This window comes from Protopterus annectens, chromosome 5.part1, assembly GCF_019279795.1.
Source record: "Protopterus annectens isolate FY-2018-M chromosome 5.part1, PAN1.0, whole genome shotgun sequence".
NCBI lineage: Eukaryota > Metazoa > Chordata > Ceratodontiformes > Protopteridae > Protopterus > Protopterus annectens.
Window position 1 is genome coordinate 355,688,891 of NC_056736.1, and position 24,108 is coordinate 355,712,998.

Genomic DNA, 24,108 nt, shown 5'->3' on the forward strand with positions numbered 1-24,108 from the left:
CTGAAAATACATTGTAATTAATTTCCTTACTGATGTTGTTGTCTATGGCTCTGACATGATTTATTTGTCTGTGACAGCCCTTCCTGGAAAACATTTCTGACAGGGGATCAGTGTGTGTGTGGGGGGGGGTTCTGTGACTACTCTTAATTTGCCATTATCTGCAGATTTAGTCATCCAAAGGCCCTTACTTTGGAGAAGCAAATGTCAAAAAAGAGTGGTCCCAGTACCAATCCCTGAGGGTCTTCACTTGTGACTGGCCTTTTTGTAGAGGTGGACTCTCCAATTTTAACTTCATGGGTCCTATCTGTGAACCAGCTGGCTATCCTTTGGGTGACATAAGGTTACATACCTAACCTCTTGAGTTTGTCAACAATGCCCAAGAAGGGTATTTTGTCAAATGCCTTGGCCAGGTCAAGGCAGGCAGTGTGAACCATTTTACCCTCATCCTTTGCTTTGGTGACCTTCTCAAAGAAGTCTACCAGGTTGAGTAGGCATGACCTGCCCTTATCAAAACCATATTGGTTTGGGTCCAGTGTCTGTAGGTTTCCTATGTTATTATTGATCATTTCCATGATAATTCTTCCCATGGTTTTGCATATGAGACTAGTGAGACATATGGGTCTGTAGTTTCCAGAATCTGTAGATGGTCCACTTTTGTGCAGAGGGATGATTGTTGTTGTTTTCAATTTTTCAGGCTCAAAGCCTGTTTGGAGGCTGGAATTGAAAAATGATTCTAGAGAGCCTGATAAGTCATTTTTCATGCTAATTAGAAGGCATCCTGGGATACTGTCTAGCCCCATAGATGCACTGGTCTTGGCCTTAAGCAATGAAGACCAGTTATCTAGTGATAGCAGGGATGCTACATTTGATTATATTTCCTGAGTGGAGGTTGAGGCAGAGAGTGGGGTAAAGTTAGAGCTGAATTTGTCTGCTGGCAGGTTTGCTATATCTTCTGGCTCAGTATAGTTTTCTCCATTAACCATGAGCTCCACACACAACTGTGTATTGCCTTTGAGGTTGTGGACACAGCTAAAGAATGCCCAAAAACAATGAACCGACAAACTAGTTAAAAGACACTGCTGGAAACAGAGGCAATGGACACTTTAGGACCAAAATCAAAAAACTCTTTAATGCGAAACCAAAAAAACAAAACAGTCAAGTAAAGCGCTTTTCGTCTGGCTACATAGCCAGACTTCTTCAGAAAAAAGAAAGCAAAAAGTTTGCAGCATTAAGTATTCACTCTGTACCTTCCTATTAAACTAATTAACCAGTAAAAACACATCTACATAGAAGCAATTAAAAGTCGATAATTAGATAATGTTAAAACAGCCAAGTTCAGCATTTTCCAACTTGAAAAGCTACAAATAAGTATTAAGCAAGCAACCCCACCATCCCCACTCACCAAACAAAACATTTTACTATAAAATTTGTTACCAAATATAATATTAAGTATTGATTAAGAGTTTACTTAAAAATTTACACTTAAACTTGTTAAAATTATTTTACACTGTCTCTAGACACCTAACATGTTGTTTATACAAAGTGTTGTTAATATACTCCATTAACTACAAAAATGTACACTGTTACTTCACACCAGAGGTTAAAAGAATCCATTTAGCTGTTATACTTCCAATGTGCAATTTAAATTCTACACTAAACCTCCAATTGTTGTATCCAGGGCCAAACAGCAATCAATAAGTCATCTACTCAAACTTTTTAGTTTTAAAATACAAGTTAGTGAGATGACTTCATTTAGGCCTGGTGCCCTACTGGCATTTAGCCTCAGTTGCCAAAGCAGTTCTAGTTGTTCCAACAATAACTGGAATGGACCCCTCTTACGTTGGGTATAATGCAATTATATATATATATATATATATATATATATATATATATATATATATATATATATATATATTATAATAATAATTCAAATTATTGTTGGAACAATTAGAACTGCTTTGGCAACTGAGGCTAAATGCCAGTAGGGCACCAGGACTAGATGAAGTCCTCTCTCTAACTTGGATACAAAAATTGGATATTTAGCATAGAATCTAATTTGCACCTTGGAAGCGTTAATTTGCACCTTGGAAGTGTAACAGCTAAATGGATTCTTTTAACCTTTGGTCTGAAATAACTGTGTACATTTTTGTACTTAATGGAGTATATTAACAACACTTTGTATAAACAACATGTTAGGTGTCTAGAAATAGTGTAAAATAATTTTAACAAGTTTGTGTAAATTTTTAAGTAAACTCAATCAATATTTAATATTATATTTGGCAACACATTTTATGGTAAAATGTTTTGTTTGGTGGGTGGGGATGGTGGGTTTGCTTGCTTAATACTTATTTGTAGCTTTTCAAGTTGGAAAATGCTGAACCTGGCTGTTTGAACCTTATCTAGTTATCGACTTTTAATTGCTTCTATGTAGATGTGTTTTTATTGGTTACTTAGTTTAATAGGAAGGTACAGAGTGAATACTTAATGCTGCAAACCTTTTGCTTTCTTCGTCTGAAGAAGTCTGTCTATGTAGCCAGATGAAAAGCGCTTTACTTTACTGTCATTTTTTTTTTTGGTTTTGCATTAAAGAGTTTTTTGATTTTGGTCCTAAAGTGTTTGTTGCCTCTGTTTCCAGCAGTGTCTTTTACATAGCTAAAGAATGCCTTATGGTTGTCCTTGGCCTGGGAGGGCAAATTTTTTTCAAAGTTTGCTTTGGTAGACTTTATTTGTCCTCTGAATGGTTTGTTTCATTTGATGGGAGAACTTGTATCCTGCTGGGTGCTACACCTCTTAATTTTTGCCAGGATTTTCTCCTTTCAGTTATACAGCCTATTGATTCTGTGATTCTACCAGGGTGGCTTTCTTTTTCAGTTAGTTCTGTACTTCTTCCTGGTGGGGACAGCTGCCTCTATGCAATTATTAATATGCTTGTACAGGGTTAATGTGAACAGTTCTGTGTAGGCAGCAGTGTTCTTGTGGTTCGTGAGGGCTTGTTATTTTGCCAGGTTATCACTTAATAGTTGGAAGTTAGCCTTAGAGGAGTTCCTGAACATTCCAGGGTTAGCTTGGGTTCCAAGTTTTACTTCAAAGCAGACCATTCTGTGGTCTGACCTTACCAGAGAAGACATTCCAGTAGTTGGTGTGCAGCAGTCTCCCATATTAGTGAGGACCAGATCCAGTATGCTTATGCCCCTGGCTGACATGTTGGCAATCTGGTCCAGGGAGTTTGTATTTTCAAAATTCAGGAATCTCTGTGTCTGCACATTTATATATGATCCCAGTTAATAGTGTGCTAATTTAAGTCACCCATAAAAATGGTATTGGATTGGATAGTGAGCGTTTCCAATAACTATAAATACATATTATGGGCTTCCTGTGTAATAGAGGAGGACCTAGTCTTTGCAAGGAAGTGGTATTGGATTTTGCCTATGGTGATTTGAATGCGGAGAAGCTAAAATGCATTCTCCTGTTTGACCATCCTTGAGGTATATTTATTTTTGCTGTAAATCAAGACAACTCCACCTTTAGTATCTGTTTGTGTAGCAGCTGGTCTAATTGTGTGGAAGACATTACAGCCTTGCACTGTCAGTGTGCTCTGTGTGGCTTTAAACCATGTCTCCGTGACTGCACAGACGTCTGCATTCTCTAGGTTGAGTACAGCTTTTAGGGAAGGGAATTTCTTGTTTAGACTCCTAGCATTGTCACAGTCACCTTGTGTAATTATAAAGAAAGATGGTAAAATACAGATAAAAAAAAACAAATGTATTAGAGGACGTCACTGCAGGAGAATAATGCTAACATAACACACAATGTGTTTGGGCCATAACAAACAATAACATGAAAGGCATTTTGGAGTAAATCAAGGTTATACAAGTTATCTAAGAAGAGAAGTATTGTGTAGACATAGTGTAGAGCCTGACAATGCCTAAAGAGATTAGTCACAGATTTTGACAGTAACATGCCCTGCCCCAGTCTTAGAGAAGACAAGTGGGCTTACGGAAGACATCAGCCATGTTTTTGTATGCCACTCAGCAGTGCAATTAACACGGTATGCATTTGTTAAGATGTCTAAACTGCTAAATCTAAAACAGCAAGCACATATCCAGTTAAGGAGTGGCTGAAAGGCTGTGAGAATTTAAGCAACATATCCAAGCATACTAAATGAATAAGCTGCTTGGATATATTCATAAAGACCCCTGAAACTGTGTTTACAGAGATCATTAATTGGCACATGATAGCAACACCGAGGTGTGCTGGTAGCAACTTGGCCTTCAATGCCAGTTTCAGCGCTAGAAGGAAAACAATGTGGGGAACATTGGATGGCCGTAAGCCAGATGTCTTTCTTTGGAGAAACTGGACACAAGCCTGCTATCCTTTCACTATAACAGAGGTTAGAAACTGTAACTTCCAGGACTGAACTATCAACCACTGAGAAGATCTGTGAAATTTTGTGCTTATACGGTAGGGACACACATATGTAACCTTGTATATACATACTTCCCTCCCTGTACTAAAGCATTGGATGTTGGAGATAATGGTTATTTAGAGGTAATAAAATCTTTTACAATCTACATTTCAATAATCCTGGCATCAATTAAACCCCTAAACTACTTACTAACTTAAATCAAGGTTGCCAGAATGTAGATCTCCAAAGGAAATGCCCCACAGAGTGATGAGGGGTACAAAAAGGGTAGGTAGAAATAAACAAACAATAGGTGTTACAGCTGAACATTACCTTACGCATGTATACATCTAAGGCCTGCATCATGAAGCCACTAAGCAAAATATAGCACCCCAACACACCTACATACATACATACATACATACGCACACACACACACACACACACACACACACACACACACACACACACACACACACACACACACACACACACACACACACACACACACACACACACACACACACACACACACTTATATAATCCACTTTATCTGCACCTACCACCAGATATTGACCTTATATACCTCTTGGAGATGAGGATATGACTGCACACTAGCATGCCCGACATATCAGCAATAGCTGCATACTGTCTTCCCCAATAGCTAATTTATATAGGAGGGCAACACAGAAGCACATCAGCAGTTTTACTTATAATCAAAACATTCCAAAATGTTATATTAAAGAATAAAGTCCATGTGAGATTTCTGAAGATACAATGCTTTCTTTTTCAGCTTTTAAAGAAATGCTGTTTTGAGGAATTTATCCAGTTTCCTTAGTGACATCATTACATATATCTTAAGTACTTACAGAAATGCAAACACTTGAGCCTATCCAAACTTATTTTATAGTAATCAGTGTAACTATCCTGCCACATTGCAGTATGACCGGCTGCTACAACTGTATAGTTATATAAAAACACTACAAAAGCACATGTCACTGTCACTCAGACCTGTATGATAATACTTAGTGAAGTGGCCAGTCACAGACTGGCACTTATGATTTACTGAAGATGTCTTCCATTTAATTGTTTAAAATTATTTCATTTAGGGTACAGCATACAACATGCAATTGGTACTTTGTGAAACAAAATTTAGTTAATATTCCAAACTAATGTTAAACCAGCATTTCCAATGAAAAGATACTACCTTCAACCAAAGGTAAAAAAAAAAAAAAAAAAAGAAAGAAAGAAACTCCTAAAATATACTATTAAGGCAAAAGAACTTAAGCTATATAAATTCCAGGCCATTCATTATTACGAAAGTTCCACTCATCTTCATCACGAGCTCCACAGATGTCCTTCTTCTTCCTGTTCATAGTATGGAACAGATCATATTATTGATTCTAGGTTCAGCTGAAGCTAAAGGTGATGGAGGCCTTTCCATACCAGCTACATTTCCTGTGGTCTCCTTGGGCCACTGGGACAAGAGCTTAAGACATTTGTAAAAGAAAATAATCCAACAAAAGATAAAACTTTTTTTTTTGTCTGTCTGCTCTGATGTAATCCTGAGAGTTTCTTAACTTCACACTGGAATTTGCAAGTGTGTGATAACATGAATTAGTGGTGCATGAACAGGCATATTATAGTATATATCTTTCTTAAAGGATTTGTGTAAAATCTGTTGCCATACTGCCATTCCTCATCAGTCCTGTTTTTCCCATTTTTATCTGTAAAGTTGGGGTATCACATCAACATTATTCCATGTGACCAAATCACCTACAGCCGATATTTACACCGCTAGGTTCCTGGCCCTGGTGCATGTCCTCTAGAAAATGTTTACCTCCTATACTGTGTACAGGAAAATAACAAAAATAACTTTAATAATTTTTATTTTATTTTTTAATTAGATAGTACCACTGATCCAAAGACTTGTTTACATTGGATTTAAGCTCCCCAGAAGAAATGTTAGATTAACCAACTAACCTTACCAGCAGCTGAAGAAACCCCTACTCAGACTGTATCCCAGAATAAACAGCTGGTTGTAATAAACACTGTGCTGTCTTGCTGTCACATACATAGCAATATAATTTATCTCTACTGCATCAATTAATCTGAATACAATTATATACCCAAATATGACATTCTGCCAACAAAGCAGAGTACATTCTTTAATGAAAAGGAAAAGAACTTTGTCTTTTAACTTTTACTTTCTTTCTCATGCAGTTCACATCTATGCTGATGTGCAGGTATGTAGCACTGACATTCAGCTTATAGAATCACCTTATTCACTTAAGTTGTGCAAATTGATATGTACACAATTCTGTTTCAAATGCTATCTGTCTGGTTTGAGTGGGTTACTGCAAAGGTTTGACACGGCAGCTCCAAACAAACCTGAAGAGGTCCAAAACGTAAGCAAAACTAAACTCTGCAGACTGTTGAAGTTCTACCCAATAAGCTATTGAACTAGAACACTGGATGTTCTTATAAATTGTAGAATAGACATATATTCCTCAGTATATAAATAATCTCAACAGGCACCTTATTTTGTAAGTAGCAGCATATGCTATAGCATTTCATGTCATAATGTCTGTTGTGCTGAGGAATTCTCTTTCCTGTGTCATTATGTCCTGATCCACAAGTCCAGTATCATGACATATACTTTCATACAACAATATTTTAATTTGTTACTAGCAGTCTGAAATGCCATTTGATAAATTTATTAATGTAATTTTTGTATAGAAAAACTATCCATTCAGATTACTCTGCTGAATACTTTTTATATCGGATCTGCCTGATTCCCTTTGTAATATTAGTATGCCTGATAATTCAAGTGAAATTAGGTATTTAATACTTATCAGATAAACTAGAATCATAGACAAAATGGTTCCTTTTTCAGGTATCAAAACCTCTATGTATTGCACTCATTTTCTATTCCTGAGCCTTTCCAACTTCTATAGTAAGCATTAGTCAGTCAGCTGATGAATAAGAAGATTAGCGGTCTGTGAGAAGCAATAGTTTGTACTTAATCTATTCATTAGAGTCGTTAAAAATAAAGAAAGGAAAAGAAATAGTTAAAAATGAAATCATGCAAGGAAGTTAGCTGTTTCAAATCCAAGTAGCTCTGACTACTTAGCAAGTCATTGTAAGATTCCATGTTTCATTTCAATGCCTTCTTATGGATACTTAATAGGGCTTTGTAATAAGCATGTAATGATGCATTTTTAGCTAGTCACAGGAAATGTACCTTTGAGGCTGGATTGTTAAAAGATTAATTTCAGTTCAGGAACTTGTTTGGCTATATGCAGCTAAGTTTTTTTTATAAAACAAGAACACTCTGTATTTCAAACGCATATTTTTTAATGTTTTTGAGCATGCAAACAAAGCAAAGTATATATTTTGAATTACAGACATTGCTGAACTCTTAGAAATATGTGCCAGATGATTTTGCTGATTTTCTTTTTTTTTTTTCTTTTTACATTTAGACATTTTGTGGCATATCAAGACAGCAATATAACAGCCATTGATTGGCATTTTGATGTGACTGGATTGATTTTTGAACTCTGCAGTTGCTGGTCTGTTTTTTTCTGCATGTTGTTCTATGATAACTTCATGAGTGAGAGGTACTAATAACCTTTCAACAGGTTCTTATGCTCTTAGCAATTGTATAACCCAGTATAGATATATGAAAATACAACAAGGGAAACCTCTATGTATGAACACATATCATACATGCATATTCCACCTAAACCCCCTGGATGTGGGACGTTGCCAATCTATACATTAAACTACCATGCTGGAAGCACCTCCTGTTAAGTGTTGAGTTTCTGTGCTACATTTGTGTCAGCTGAATATGCTGCAGTTGATCTAGTGTCTAATGAGACTATGTAATTCATTGTATTTTACAAACATTTATTATATCACACATTGTTGCTGGAATAAAGAATAGAGGTGCTGGTGTATTTTTGTTTTTCTGAATCTTATTATTGCTGGTTGTGTATTCTTTTTTATTATATCACACTTCTTGATAAAAATTCATAAATAAGGGCATTTGACCATGATTCTCAGAAACGGACAGTGCTGCTGTATTAAGATCAATGACTATATGCCCATCTGCTATGGAGGACACATTACTTTATACTACAGTAGTAAATAGACATGATGAAAACATTTCTAACAAAATTTCATAGTGATGTATATATGTGTGTGCCTTCTTTTGCAACCAGTTTTAGTTTTGTTTTAACATTGCAGTTTTTATTGTCTTCTGTTTGTTGAGAAGCTCAGTGTTTTGTCTGAAGTATAGGAGTAAACAATTGGAAGAGTGTTTTTTTTATAGATGATTATATTCGTTTCTTCAGAAAGTGATCAGATGTATATATAAAGGCATGGTTAATTAGAATGCATGGGATTTATAAATTACATATTGCGGTGTAAACTCCATTGTGTGAATCTGAACCACTGATTATTATAAAAGATAAGTAACTGAGGTAAGGATGCCCTTTTGTCTGATAGAGAATATCATCTGCTACTTCAAGTACAACAGATGGTAGCCACTGTACATACATAAGTAGGAACCTCTCGAATAAAACAAAAAACAGAAGTAAATCACTAGACTTTATTATAATAAAATATAATACTCAGGTACCTCAGCATACTTTCTGATTTATATAATTGCAACACAGAAATGTTATATATGCTTTACAGTGTATGTGTGGGTTAATATATAGAGGTGACAGTAAAAGAAAATTTAAATTAAGGTTGCAGGAACATGTCAGAAATATAAAGCAGACTAAGGTGAAGAGTTGAGTCCTGTTGTTCAACGCTTCTTACAATATCATGATTCTGACCCCAGTGGTTTAATAGTAACTATTCTGGAAAAGGTGCTTTTGCACTTTAATTCAGATGGTGCTTGTAAGAGAAAACTTTTCTGTAAAAAATCTGTTTTCATTTTAAATTTGATACTTTATGTCCCTCAGGTTTTAATAAGGATTGAAACAGGATAGTTCTTATTTGATTACTTAGTTTTGTTTTAATTGTTTAATTGATTAATTGGATAATTTGAATATGTTGATATATATATATATATATATATATATATATATATATATATATGTACATACACATACACATATATTAGGATTTTTCAATGTGCACTTTAGTACTCCTTGAAGGCTGTGTGTAAGCTGAGGTGCCAGAGTATTATATTTTATTATAATAAAGTGTAGTGTTATACTTTTTTTTTTTTTTTCATTCGAGAGGTTCCTGCCTAGTGGTATTCATTTTTTTATTTAATAATTTTTGTGGATTGTTCACTGTACATAAATAGTCTGTTGTATGATTGTATGATGTACATCATAATGCAGAATTGCATTGAGATTGCAAACTAGTACCACCCAATATTACTGTTACAGATGCACGTACAGCTTGGGGAGTACATATTATGTAGCACAGCACATAATGTTTTGGTGAGTGACTTCTGTCAAATATTACTAATAATGGCATGATGATGCATGCAACTACACTGGGATTTCCTGCCTGATGACTGCTATTTTGCTCGGAAAGTGCAGAATACATCATCAATACTTGCTGCACTCCTAAATATTATTGTGCAAAGGTGATTGACTGATTTATTGATTTGTATTTGTTAACCTAGCTACTTACACTTGTACAAGCACTGATCTACATGGACCTTTGTCTGACTCAGTTTGGAAGCACCGTTTGGTTAAGCACAGAGTTAGGTAAATGGAGGCTGTGGGAATTGATAATAGAACCTCAGGAAGTAGCTAAGTAGCACCTCATACTCTTGATCCTGTTTTTAGTCTGTGTGTGCAGTCTTCTATTTGACCTGTTTCATACACATTATGAAAGTCTAGTGTAAGCTTGCTATGGCTGTGTGTTGCTGTTACAATGAATGCTCCTACATTATGGTTATCAACTTTTTGTTTATGCCTGATGAAAATCCCCTTGCAGTTGTAGCCAATAATGAATCCAGTTCTAAATCAGTAATAATCAGAAGGGAAAATAAGTTGATTAGAAATTAGTCTTATCATGGCTTGTTTATGAAGCTGACCCTTTTTGCCTCAAATGTTAAGACTCTGCATCTGGACTTGATCTTAAAATCATTTTGAATCCTTTAGGTAATGGAAGCACATTGCTATTTTTTGTGGTAATTTTACTTTTTTGTATTTGTTGAAGTGAGATTTTTGGTTCTCCTTTGTGGACTGTTATTTGGGTAACCTTTGCACTGAGGTTAGCTCAGACTAGTCAACCACTCACGTGGGTCTAGGAAATGTCAGTTGTAGAGTATACCAAGTTATTTTTTCTTCTGAAAGGAATGTGTTCTGTTTGATTAATAAACATTAACAAAAACTGGCTAGTGCTTTCCACAACTAAACAGCAATACTTTGAGTTACCAGAAAAATACTTTTTTTTTGCTTTGTATACTTTTACTGATAGAATCTTCTAGATGACAGCAGTAAGTGCAATTCCCTTAAACTTTCTGTATCAACTACATAGCTATGGCATGTCTAAAAATATGTTTTACTTTTTAAATTTAGGACACAGTCTTCTTTCTTTCTTTAAATATATTCAAACCCCAAGGCTAAAGAAAACTAAATTAATATAAATAAACAGGAAATAATAATGCAGCAGCAACAAATCATAAAAAAATATGTAATGGTATCAGAGCATGTGTAGGAAACGTGAAACTATATACTAAGATATTTAAAATGCTGTCAGTTAACATACGGGATTAAGGTAATGAGTTGTTAATGATCTTCTTTGTGTAAACAAAGTTTGATTTACTCTGTTTCCATTTGTCTGTATGTGTCTCTGAGCATATCACTTAATCAGACAGTTTTCGAGCCAGCCCTGAAAAGTCCAGTAGGCTTACACAGTTAAATAAATCAATAAAGCAAAAGAATGGTAGTAACCTTTCATATAAACACATCGACAGCTAATAGAATATCATGTTTTCATTTAAATTCCAGCATTCACATTTAATCTGTCTCTCTTTTATATTATAAATGATTAAGAAATTACAAGAAATAAGTTTTTAGATCTGTCTATGAAAATTTTCAAATGAGTTGCCTGATATAATGTGAAATCTCATTAACTCGTATTAGAACAGTACACAAGTAGTGGTCCTGTTTATTTCACTCATATCTCATTTGCACCAACCATATACATGCACCGGCAGCAAGTCGACAACTTTTATCATCACTGCACAAACAGCTTAGTCCTCCTTCAACATTACAGAGTGGGATAACATTTTGCTAAAGTATTGTCTGCTATTTTTCTAGATATCAAAGGGCATACGTTACCCTTCTCTGAATGGGATAGCTGGGATCGTTGCTTCTGTGGTGTTCAAGTCATATTATCAGACACATTTATTTTCTAACACCTTTACAACCAGAGGGTCAGCTATGCCAGTTTTTGTCATAAGATCTTATCAAATGCAAAGATCGTCACATTTCATGCAGTTCTACTTCTAATGTATATTGAGTACTACCTTTTGGTGTGATATTGTTTATTACAGCCTGTATCCATGTCAAGGGTTCTCCATTAGAAGCTGAAATGCTCAGATACTCAGATCTCACAATATCTTGCAGAAATGCTTGAATTTCATAAGATCAAACAACAAAAAACACACCAGACACCTGCACCTCCACACCCCCTGCTACTTATATATTCCAACTCTGAGACTGCACCGCACTGAAGAAAAGACCAATACCACAATGCTCACTGTGTTGTGATCCCGCACAGTCCAGGTCCTTGCAAAAGGAAACAATGGTTCTAGCATTTCAGCTCAGTCTTGTTTGATATGAGTATTTTGGCATTTGAGCTTCTGAAGGAGAGCCCCATCTCCTGGTCACTTTTCCAAGGAAACACTGGCACCATGCTAGATCTTCTCATTGTCAAACTTAAAAAAAAATCTCTGTTTGTAGTGAGACAGATGTCTAGACAGAAAGACAGACAGAATAATACATGTGGACTGGGGCAGGATGTGAAGAGGACATACAGTGATAGACGATGCACAGGTTAATTCCAAGGTACAGACTGAAGTAAAGAGGATATTTTAGACAGGCATTTTTTAGTGCACTCAAAAACATGAAGTGTTCAAGACTCACTTTTGACAGCCCTAATCAGAAGAGATACACAATCTAATATCAGTAAGTGATGTGGATACTAACAAACTTATAGCAAAATAATTCAAATGACCTTCTTGTTTATTTTGCATAAGATACTCACACAATTCCTAGTCTTCTACTAACAATTAACCTGATATCCTTTAAGGAATCCATCTTTAATGAAGTATGAAAAGTTATATAAAAATTTTAGTCTGATATTAAATATTCCGAGCATCATTAAAATTGGGATCTTATCCCGCATCATAAAATTAAAACACAGCAAAGTTCTGAATGTGGTATTATCTGCCTTCTTCTGCTAACCTCAAAAGTCAGAATGCAAATGCACCAAAATGCTGAAAATTAATGTCCAAAAGGGTGAAAAATTAAATTACAAGTGTTCTATGGAGGGGCAAGCCCCAGATTTGCAGGGAGTAGCCATCCACATTTCCTAACTTATATATACCAACTACACGATTATGCAAGCTTGGAGCTTGGAGAAGGGAGATATGGCCTTAAACAAAGAAATGGCTGCTGGTGTACAGTCACACATAGAAATCACAATGGTAGTGATATTCTACGGAAAAGAGCAATTACTGTGGTGTTCCTCAACTACTTGCACTTCATCAAACTGATGCCTGGAGAATTTCACCTCAGCTACTTGTAGACATACTTACCTGGCTTTCTCATTTGTCATTTTGTCGCTCATTGCCTCAGTGAAACTGGCATCAAGCACACGTTCCTATTATGGGATCTCTATCAGAAGTGCATGCTGTTTAGAGATACTCAGTACACAAGCATACAACAGAAAATGAAATGTGTATGTATAGTGAACATTTAGGGGGTAAACTTGAGCAATGTATTCAGTGGACAGTATTTGCATCACTGACTGAGCAGGATAGACATTTTTTTAATTTGCAGAGCAAAACTGACATATCACTTTCTTAAATGCTTCTAACAAATACACAAATGTAAAAACTAATGACCTACTCCTATCTGCTATGACTACCAAGAGCAATTTCCTGGGTCCTATTAAATCACTCTGCCTGTTATGTATTTTTCACTGTATACCTGTTGTATGAATCATGCTAGCACAGGGTTTGCTATTTACTGTATGCAAAGTTTCCTTTGCTTCATGTTGGTTTTATGCTCCATGCTAGAGCTTAGGAATGTTACCCCTGCATTTATATTTGAAGAGGTAAAGTGCTTTAGCAAGTTTCATGTCAATTGACTGCTTATATTAATATCATCCTTGATTTACTTCTCTCCTACATTTTAACATACTATATAATGGGTCTATATTACATTGCCAAAAATCATATTCTGGCGAACACCTATACACCGACACCTGATCAGCAGAAATTGCTTCAGCGATTCGATGAATTTACTAAGGGCAAGGACGTAGCTGACCAGCAGCAGAACTTTGCCCTTTTCTCCACTGTAGTGCAATCTCGAAGTTGTTATATATATATAGTTATGGGGGGGGGTTCAATTGATGTAGATGTTGCTCCATTGTTATTTGGGCAAGTATTTCTTTGCCCTTAGAAAATTCAGAGAATCACTGACGTGATTTTCACTAATTATGTGTCAGTGAATAGATGTTTGCAAGACTACAATTTCTGCGACATAATAGAGACCCTATCTGCCATGTATTTGACAAGATAGCATAGAGAACATGAGAGTCTGACTCTTGGCCAGGACTATATGACTCAGATCTCCAGTCAATGGTTCAATAGAGAATAAGCTAAACCACACCTATCATTTTTAATAGTCCATCTGTAATCCCATTAAGATGCTATCCTTAATAGAAAGTGGAGGGTGTCAACAGTCTTATCTTTTTAAAAAGCATCAGAAGAGAGTTCCAAAATCCTTGTAAGTAAAGAAATTGATGTGGAAACCAATGGGAGGTAAAGTTCTACAAAACAAGTGTTTGTTGCATTACATATATTATAGAAGTGCTAAGGCCCTTGTTTTCAATTATTAAGGAATTCCCAATATTATTCTAGCATGTCCAAAGGTCAGTTGTCAATCTCCTCTCCGGTCCAGCTGGTGAATCTGGGAATCTTGAGGCAATGTTACAACTGCCTCATGGACACAGACAACCCTCTCCTCCTCCCAACAAATTCCAACACATGTGAGAGATGCAACCATATAGCCAAACTGGAGGCTAAGCTCTCTCAACTCAGTACTGGCATAACCAGTCAGGAGGAGAAGGAAACCACACTCACTAAAATTCCAGTCTCACATAAACCTACCATGACAGCAAACCAAACACATAATCACACAAAAACATACTCGGAGGCTCTAAATAAAGATCTGCCTAAGCATGAGAGACCTCCAAAGCAGACACCCAAGCAACCGCTACCCCAAAACAAAACACGTGCAACACATATCTCACAAAGCCAGTGTGCCGAACAGTCACATCCCTTAAGACTAAACAACACACCTGATACACTTGTAATAGGTGACTCTATCATCAGGCACACTGACGTCCCGCTCACCAGGCTGAACAAGGAGAGGGTCACGATGAGCAGCCTGTCGGGCGCTAGGATCCGCCACATAACACAAGCACTCAGGTCACTCCAAGGCAAGTACAAATATGACTCAGTCATTGTCCATGCTGGTCTGAATGACCTGAAACGTACCTCCCTGGACTACATGAAAAGAGACATAAAGGAGCTCTCTGAGCATGTAGCACAGGCCGGTATGACCCTGACCTTGAGTAGCATCTTACCCTCACCAAGAATGATGCCACAATATAAAGACAAGATGATCAATTTCAACAATTGGCTTAAGTACTGGTGTCATTCAAAGGGGATCCAATGCCTGTCAGCTTGGGATGATATGCTCGACAAGCCACGATGCTTCGCTAGGGATGGCTTGCACCTGTCACCCCTGGGCTTTTGGATATTGGTAAAGGCTCTTGCTACCCCCATAGTGCCTTTTTTAGGCAAGACTCAAAAGACAAACCCACCTCCATAGGTATCACAAGGGATTAGAAACTAAGAGTAATGCTACTCAATGCCAGAAGTCTAAACCTCAAGATGCACGCACTCGAAACTCTCCTTAGCATGGAGAACATCGATATATGTGCAGTAACAGAAACCTGGTTCAGGGCTCCCGAGAGCACCCCAGCACTACCAGGTTATACCTCATACCATGCTTTTCGGCCCCAAAACTTGGACCGAACCACAAAAGGACGGGGAGTATCGATATTCATCAAAGATACCCACACCTCCAGGTTGGTGGCAAAGCACGAAGCATCAGAGACTATCCATGTGCAAATAACAGTGGGTAAAACTGCCTTCCAGTTTATAGCTTGCTACAGACCACCCTCCCAAACCCAGGAACTCCACTCGGCCTTTCTGAGAACACTGGAAAATATGAAGGTCTCTCCAAACACCATTATATTAGGCAACTTCAACTACCCAAACATAGACTGGGAGCATTACTCTAGCTCCAACACCCTAGCCCAAAGGTTCCTAGAATTTATAAACTCAAATGCTATGGAACAACTTGTTACCACTCCCACAAGAGGGGAAAACATACTGGACCTGATCATCACCAACATGGGGACTCTATGCTCCAGACCAGAAGTGTATCCCTCACTGGTAAGATCAGACCATAAACTAATCTCACTGGATATTCACATCCCGACCCCACCCCTGCCCAGAAAACCACAGTGAAAAACTTCTCTAAAGCAAATTTCACACTCCTCAAAACCGAGGTGGAATCCTTCAAAGCCCCGGCCTGTGGAAAATACGCCCAGACCGCAGAATCCTTTATAAACACATTCTATGAACACCTTCAGGAATGCATGGATCATGCAATCCCAAATAAAACCAAGACCCAATCCTCCAAAGGCAGACGTCCTGTCTGGTGGACCCCAGCCATAAACAAACTATACAATAGAAGGAGGAAGCTACTAAATGATAGAGCAAAATCCCAAAAAGGGAAGGCATCACTGATCAGTATTAGCAAAAAACTACGGGCACTTATAAAATTGTCTAAGGCCAGCTTCGAGAGAAAAATTGCACAGGACACTAAGGATAATCACAAGGCTTTCTTTAGTTATGTTAGGAACCAGGGTGGTAATTCCCAGATATGCTCAGAATTAGTCCAAAATGACAAAAAATACACTGAACCCACAGACATCTCAGATGCTCAGGTAAGAGCCGCCCTCTCCAAAGCAAAAAACACAGCATCAATGGGACCAGACGGTGTCCCGGGCTGCGTCCTACATGAACTCCAAGAAGAGCTAAACTCAAACATAAAACTACTGTTCAATCTCAGCCTTACTACAGGATATGTGCCCAAAGAGTGGCATACAGCAACAGTGGTCCCTCTCCATAAAGGTGGTGCCTCAATGGATCCTGGAAACTATCTCCCCATAAGCCTGACTAGCTTGGTCTGCAAAGCTATGGAAAGGATCATCATGGACCTCATAAATAAAGATATTGGGGACCTACAGACACTGGATCCTACCCAGTTCGGCTTTGTTAAGGGCAGATCCTGCCTCTTAAACCTGGTTGATTTCTTTGAAACAGTCACCAAGGCCATTGACGAAGGGAAGGTGGTCCACACAGCCTACCTGGACCTCGCAAAAGCCTTCGATACAATACCCCACTCGGGCATTATAGATAAGCTCACCAGCTTAAATATAAACCCCTATGTCACTAGATGGATTGCAAACTGGCTCAAGGACAGAACCCACATGGTTAGAATTGCAGGAGCCATGTCAGACTCCAAACCAGTTACAAGTGGTGTCCCACAAGGCTCAGTCCTGGGACCTCTCTTGTTCGGTATATATTTCTCAGAGGTACAGGCCAACACGGAAGGACTGTGGCTGACCAAGTTCGCAGATGACTGCAAACTGGGCACCATAATCAACTCTCCAGCCGACACAAGCATCCTCCAAAAGGGCCTCATAGAAACAGACAACTGGTGCCAGAGCCATGGCCTCAAGCTAAATGCCAAAAGTGTATAGTCATCCCTTTGGCAAAAACAAAGTGCCCACAAATTACCACATAGGTGGTAATCCATTAAGTACAGAAGAAGTAATTAGGGACCTGAGGACCCAAGTTGATAGCAATCTCTCATTTGACAACCACATGGCCAAAGTGGTTAGAAAAACATTTTATATAGCCCACCTAATCATGAAGGGATTCACATCTAGATCAGGGGAGGTCATCGTGCCTCTTTACTCATCCATCATCAGGCCCATAATTGAGTACAATGCCCCTTTTGGGATGTACCTTACCAGACACCTGCAGCAACTGGAAAGACCCCAAAAGTACCTCACCAAGAGGATCAAAGGGCTCAAACAGATGCCATATGCTGCCCGGTTAAAGAAACTCCAGCTCTACTCAGTGGCATACTGCCTGTTCAGAGGTAATCTGTGCCTGACGTATAAAGCCATGTCCAACCCAGAATTAATGGACATGCTGCACCGCAGAAAATCCAAATCCCATCGAGCTACGCATTCGAGAGACTTGAACCTCAGCACTGAAATAAATAGGACATGCTGGAGGGACAGATTCATAACCCAGAGGCTCCCTTCACTCTGGAATAAAATCCCAGTCCAGGTTAGGCAGAGTCCCTTATTGACTCTCTTCAAGAGGAATCTTGATGAGTGGATGGGAGATCATAGGTTTACCCCAGGTATCACTTCTGTGTCACTGTTAGACAGAGGCACAGTATACTAACCTCGAAAAAGGGCATAGCAAAATAAATTTAAAATGGGTGGCGAAAGCCAAACACATTCTGGCTAGGCTTATAAATGCCCTAGGGCAGATAGCCTAGTATGAACCTATGAACCTATGAACCTATAAGGTATACAGTATCATTATTCCAAATATTTTTCAAGCTACAGTGTGAAAAGTCCAACAATTGTTGCCTTTAACCACAAAAGTTTCTTTTGCATTTTATTTAGGTACACCTAATTTCTTTACTTTGCTGTTTTGGAAAGGCTGTCACTTGATTCAACTACAATGCAAGAATTCCATCAATCAAAGACAAACCTTCTAAGCACCTTAATATCAATATTTTTGTTTTCAACTCATTGAACTAAACACATTTCCTCACTATGCTACTTTGTGAAGACTGCCATTTCATTAATTTTTGTTGTATGCAGGTTGCATCAAAAACTCATCCAAATGTTAATTGTTTTTTAACATCTATGTGAAAGGCTTTGAACAATTATGGAAACATTGTGTAACTCAATAATACTACATCAGGAAAGCTGCACAACCGAAACTATCAAACCTAATTTTATTTAAATGTTTACTTGACAGACTAAGGTGATGTTCCCATCATTTCAAGTGTACTCATTACCTTTACCGAACAATTTCTATTATGGTTATCCAGGGATGACAAGTACAGGATGATTCTTTTTCAGCCAAATATCTAACAAATGTAATTTCATTCAGATCATGATGTATAATGAGCAACAGCTCAAATACTGCAAACATTTATTTGATAAAGTGGAAGTAAGGAAAGAGGTTCATAGAAATGGTTAGGTGTGTTACATAGGGGTGTGTTGCACATATTTTCATGAGCACTGTAACAGTTCACAAAGTGGATGCATAGTTATATCTTTGCTTGGAATGTGTGTGTGTGTGTGTGTGTGTGTGTGTGTGTGTGTGTGTGTGTGTGTGTGTGTGTGTGTGTGTGTGTGTGTGTGTGTGTGTGTGTGTGTGTGTGTGTGTGTGTGTGTGTGTGTGTGTGTGTGTCTGTATATATGAGTCCAGGATCATTGTGTGAGTGAATGTGTCAATGAGTGTCTGTGCAGGACTGCCTATTGGATGGTTTTCTGTGTAGTGGATTACCACTTCCCAGTGTGACCTGTGGTTGATATGAATGGGGAAGATTGTGGATGAAGAGAATGTTGATATATATATATATATATATATATATATATATATATATATATATATATGTTCATGTGTTCTGGGTATGAGTGAATATCAGAGAGTCTGTACAGGGAGAATGCATGTTTGTCTTTGTGCGGTCTATGCTACAATGCTGGTGGCTTGGCAGACCAGTACAGTGATCTGCTTTACTTAGCTTAGCTTATCTGATGGCCTGAGGTCACAGTATGAATGCTGTCTGTTTGTGAATATGTGCATACCATTGTACATATGTGTATCACTGTCTACAGCGTTCTGTATGACTTTGTGTGTTTGTGTTTGGGGACGGGGGTGGGTACCAGTATGTGATCTGCTGGCATCTAAACTGCACTGCATCACAGGTGGGTAGGGTATAAAACTGCTCACTATAGCGATTCATCGGTATAATCATTACATTCTCACGTAATGAAATATTGTCCTTGTGGGAATGTGAGTGACTATGAATCATTTAAAGTAGAAGCAGCACATAACAGCTCACTTGAAAAACAGAAGTTATTTACTTTTTCTATTATTTGGTTTGGAAAATTCAACAGGGCAAAACATGAGTTGTGTTACTGCACTTTTATTGATGAATCCTAGCATCAGCTTCTTCTTTTAAAACATTTTTGACATGTTTTTGCCACTTTTTTCTTCTGTTTAGTGAAGAATTAGATCTAACTGAAATGAGAAAACTCTGAGTGGTATTCATAGTTGTTACATGAATGTGTAATGTCAATCTGCACAGCTCGCATGTTTGCATTGCAAAATCTCAAGTCATAGAGGCCATTTACACTAATGAGCGATGGCCACAAATAAACTTAAGCAAATGAACAAATAATGAGATGTAAAGGAGAAATGATGTAAATACTTGTATGCTCTTTAAGTCCTTCTCCCTCCTATTTGTGATTCTTAGTCATAATTTGACGTATTTCTGCAATGTGCACAGATTCATTTTAAACCACAGAAATGCACCTTTTCTATTTTCTTTGCAATCAATGAAGATGCCATCCCTTGCTGCTAGCATTGCTATTTCCCAGTGTATGTTGCTTGTCTTGGCCCAGTCAGAACTGCTTGTTCCCAGTGGTGCTCGCCGACCAAGAATGTGGAGATATAGGCAGAGAATAACTCATCATAATATTGATAATCAGGAGATACTTGACAGGTTTAAAGTGGAGGGGGATATTGTAAGAGTGTTTGTAAGCATGTATATCCCAAGAGGAGTACTAGGGTGATGTGTGGCTTTTGTATCCCTGTGGATACTAAGGTCCCAGTAGCATTCACTATACTTGCCAGAGGGACATTCCAGTTATACTGAGGACTGGTTGGGTATCTCTTAGGCTTCTGCCTCAAGCATATTTCAGCTGTTCCTGAATATACTCTTGGAACATGTGGATCAGTACATCTTTTTCCCATTGTCATCTCAGAACCAAGCCCAGAATGTGTGCTTTTTATGTGGTGAGCATTTTCCTGAGCTGCTTAATGTGGTAGATTATACCAATGTTTTAATTAGCTCCCATCTGGTCCATGAAGGGAAAGATACTGCAATAGGAAGGGCTACCATGGGGTGCATCACCAATGAATATACCCAACATTCTGGCAGTGCAAATGATTCCCATATCTAACACACTATCTCCCTCTACCACCTCCTCCTGCATGCAGGATATATAGTGGTCATCTTGTTTGTATGTAGATTTTTATTTTAATCATTGCTGTAGTTATTCATAGTAAAATGTATTGCTTAATACCAACGCCCTTTTTCTTTGTTTTCTCTCCTCCATTCACTTTCTTTTTTTTTTCCATAGGTGATTCTGGATACCCACTAGAGCTATGAGTCATGACACCAATGAGAAATTAAAGGGATTTGTTGAATTTTAATACAGGCCTGTCACAGACCTATATTTTGCACTCATGTATTCTACTGTATTTTTTCCTTTTTTCTGTATTTTTGATTTATAACTCATTGTCTTTCAAGTTAAACATTGACATCTCTGTGTAGAAGTCAAACTGTAAGTACCTACTGTGTGCAACTTGAATGACAGTAGGACAAGGTCAAATGTGCCTTACACAACATCTTCTGAAGATAGGGTAGGTGAAGATGCATGTGATCTTGAAGGGCTATCATATGACTTGGATGGTGACTTGATGCATTGTAGTGCCCTACTTGATGCAAGTGATCCTAAAGATACCAATCTCATAGTGCTGTTGGACCAAGACATTGAATAAGATGTTCTGCTCCATGCAGATAATTGCTGATGTGGCCTACATGAATTATGTTACATTTGTTCCCCCTTACTATTTCCACTTCCATTTTGAGAAACAATTATACTGTGATGTGATATTGGCCCACATGTATACACATTACCCTCTCCTGTTCCCCTTCCAAAAATGATTCTTACTTCAGTCAGAAAAGTCCTCACTAGTGTATGCTTGCAGGCAGATATGGATGCTTTTGTACCACTGTACATAGATCAATGTAATCATTGCATTATCCCTACTCTGTCATTTCCATGCAGTGTTTGAAATCCTCATGTACACCCTGGTGGACTCTGACCATTTCTATCTGATTCTCTGTGGCACTGCACTGAGCCTTAACAATGTCACAGCACATTTGCTGCTGGACAGCCAGTGCCTTATGTGTTTTCTGGGGTAAAGGTGACATGTGTCTGCACCATGCCCCTCTTTGTAAAGGTGTCACTGTGGATACTATTACCTCTGAATTTCTGCTGTCATCCAGAATGTGTTCTTTTGGGTTTGGCGATACTGGTATGGGGTCCATGAATTTTCTACGTGTACAATATGCAGCATAATGTCACCATGTACTTGACTTTGTGATCCAGTGTCACATCCTGCAGAGTTATTAACTTGTGGGGTGTGATATCCTACCATTAAATTTGGTGACTGTGTGACCCTTTCCTCAGGCTGTCTCATAAATATAACTAAGTTATTAGCAGCATTCTCTAAATTTATTGGAGAGTAGAACTGTTTGTTTCTGCTGCTGACCCTCTGAAGAATTAATTGAATACATTACCTGTCAGATACTGGATTGTACTACTTTATGCTGTGAGATGAGGTGTGGAGGATACTTACCATGCACATTCTGTTCAGTGTTATTACATACAGAAGAGCAGTCTTCACTTGCTAATACTAATTGTCATGTGTTACATGTAATCATTGCATTTCAACATTCATTCTTCTATGTAAATATGCCACTGTTGTTAAACCAATCTTCCTGAGCAGATGTATGTTGATGCCAGTGTCCACAACACCTGTGATTATGCTAGTGTTATCGTCATCTGTTTCATAATCATTCCCATGAATGGAGAAGAGGTATTCCTCATCAGGCGTTCAAGGAATAAGTGTTTGAGCCCCACCCCTAGTAGTGTTACAGGCAATATTCTGCCTTGCCTTTGCTCAGGTATGTTCGACCACATCATTGGCTTTCTTGTGCAGTTCATTCCACCAATCAGACAGTCAAGAGGAGAAGGGAAATACTGGCATCACACCACCAGTCTCACATAGACCCATTAATCAAGCACTTGCAAAAAACACATGTAAATACATGAAAACATACTCGGAGGCTCTAAATAAAAATCTGCAAAAGCAGCAGAGCCCTCCAAAGCAGTCATCCAAGCAACCACCCCCCCAACACAAACCATGAAACACATACTTCACAAAACCAGTGTGCCACGCAATCACAGCCCTCAAGGCAAAATAACATACCCAACATACTAGTAATAGGTGACTCTGTAGTTAGGCACACTGACATCCCACTCACTAGGCTGACTAAGGAGAAGGTTACTGTTAGCTGCCTGTCAGGTGCCAGGATCTGCCACATAACACAAGCACTCAGGTCACTCCAGAACAAGTACAAATATGACTCTGTCTGTCATTGTCCATGTTGGTGTGAATGACCTGAGCCATACCTCCCTGGACTACATGAAAAGAGACATGGAAGAGCTCTCTGATCACGTAACCCAGGCCAGTATGACCTTGACCCTGAGTAGCATCCTGCCCTCACCAAGAATGATACAATAGTATAAAGAAATAATTATCAATTTCAACGATTGGATAAGTTTCTGGTGTTATTCAAAGGGGATCCTTGTATCTGTCTGCCTGGGATGACATGCATGACAAGCCACGCTGCTTCACTAGAGATGGCTTGCACCTGTCACCCTTAGGCTTTTGAATACTGGCCAAGGCTCTTACCACCCCCATAGTGCCTTTTTTAGGCAAGGCTCAAAAGACAAACCCACCACTGTAAATAGTACAAGTAACAAAAATCTGAGGGTAAAACTACTCAGTGCCAGAAGTCTAAACCTCAAAATGCATGCACTCGAGGCACCCCTCAGTATGGAGAAAATCGATATATGTGCAGTAACAGAAACCTAGTTTAAGGCTCCAGAGAGTACCCCAGCACTACCAGACTACAACTCATACCATACATTTTGGCCACAGAACCCAGACCAAAATACAAAAGGCAGGGGAGTATCCATATTCATCAAGGATACCCACACCTCCAGGTTAGTGGCACAGCACGATGCTTCAGAGATTATCCACGTGCAACTAACAATGGGCACAACTGCAATTCAAATTCTAGCTTGCTACAGATCAACCACCATGTCCCAGGACCCGCATTCCGCATTTCTGGAAACACTGGGTAACATAAAGGTCCTACCAAACACCCTAATATTGGGTG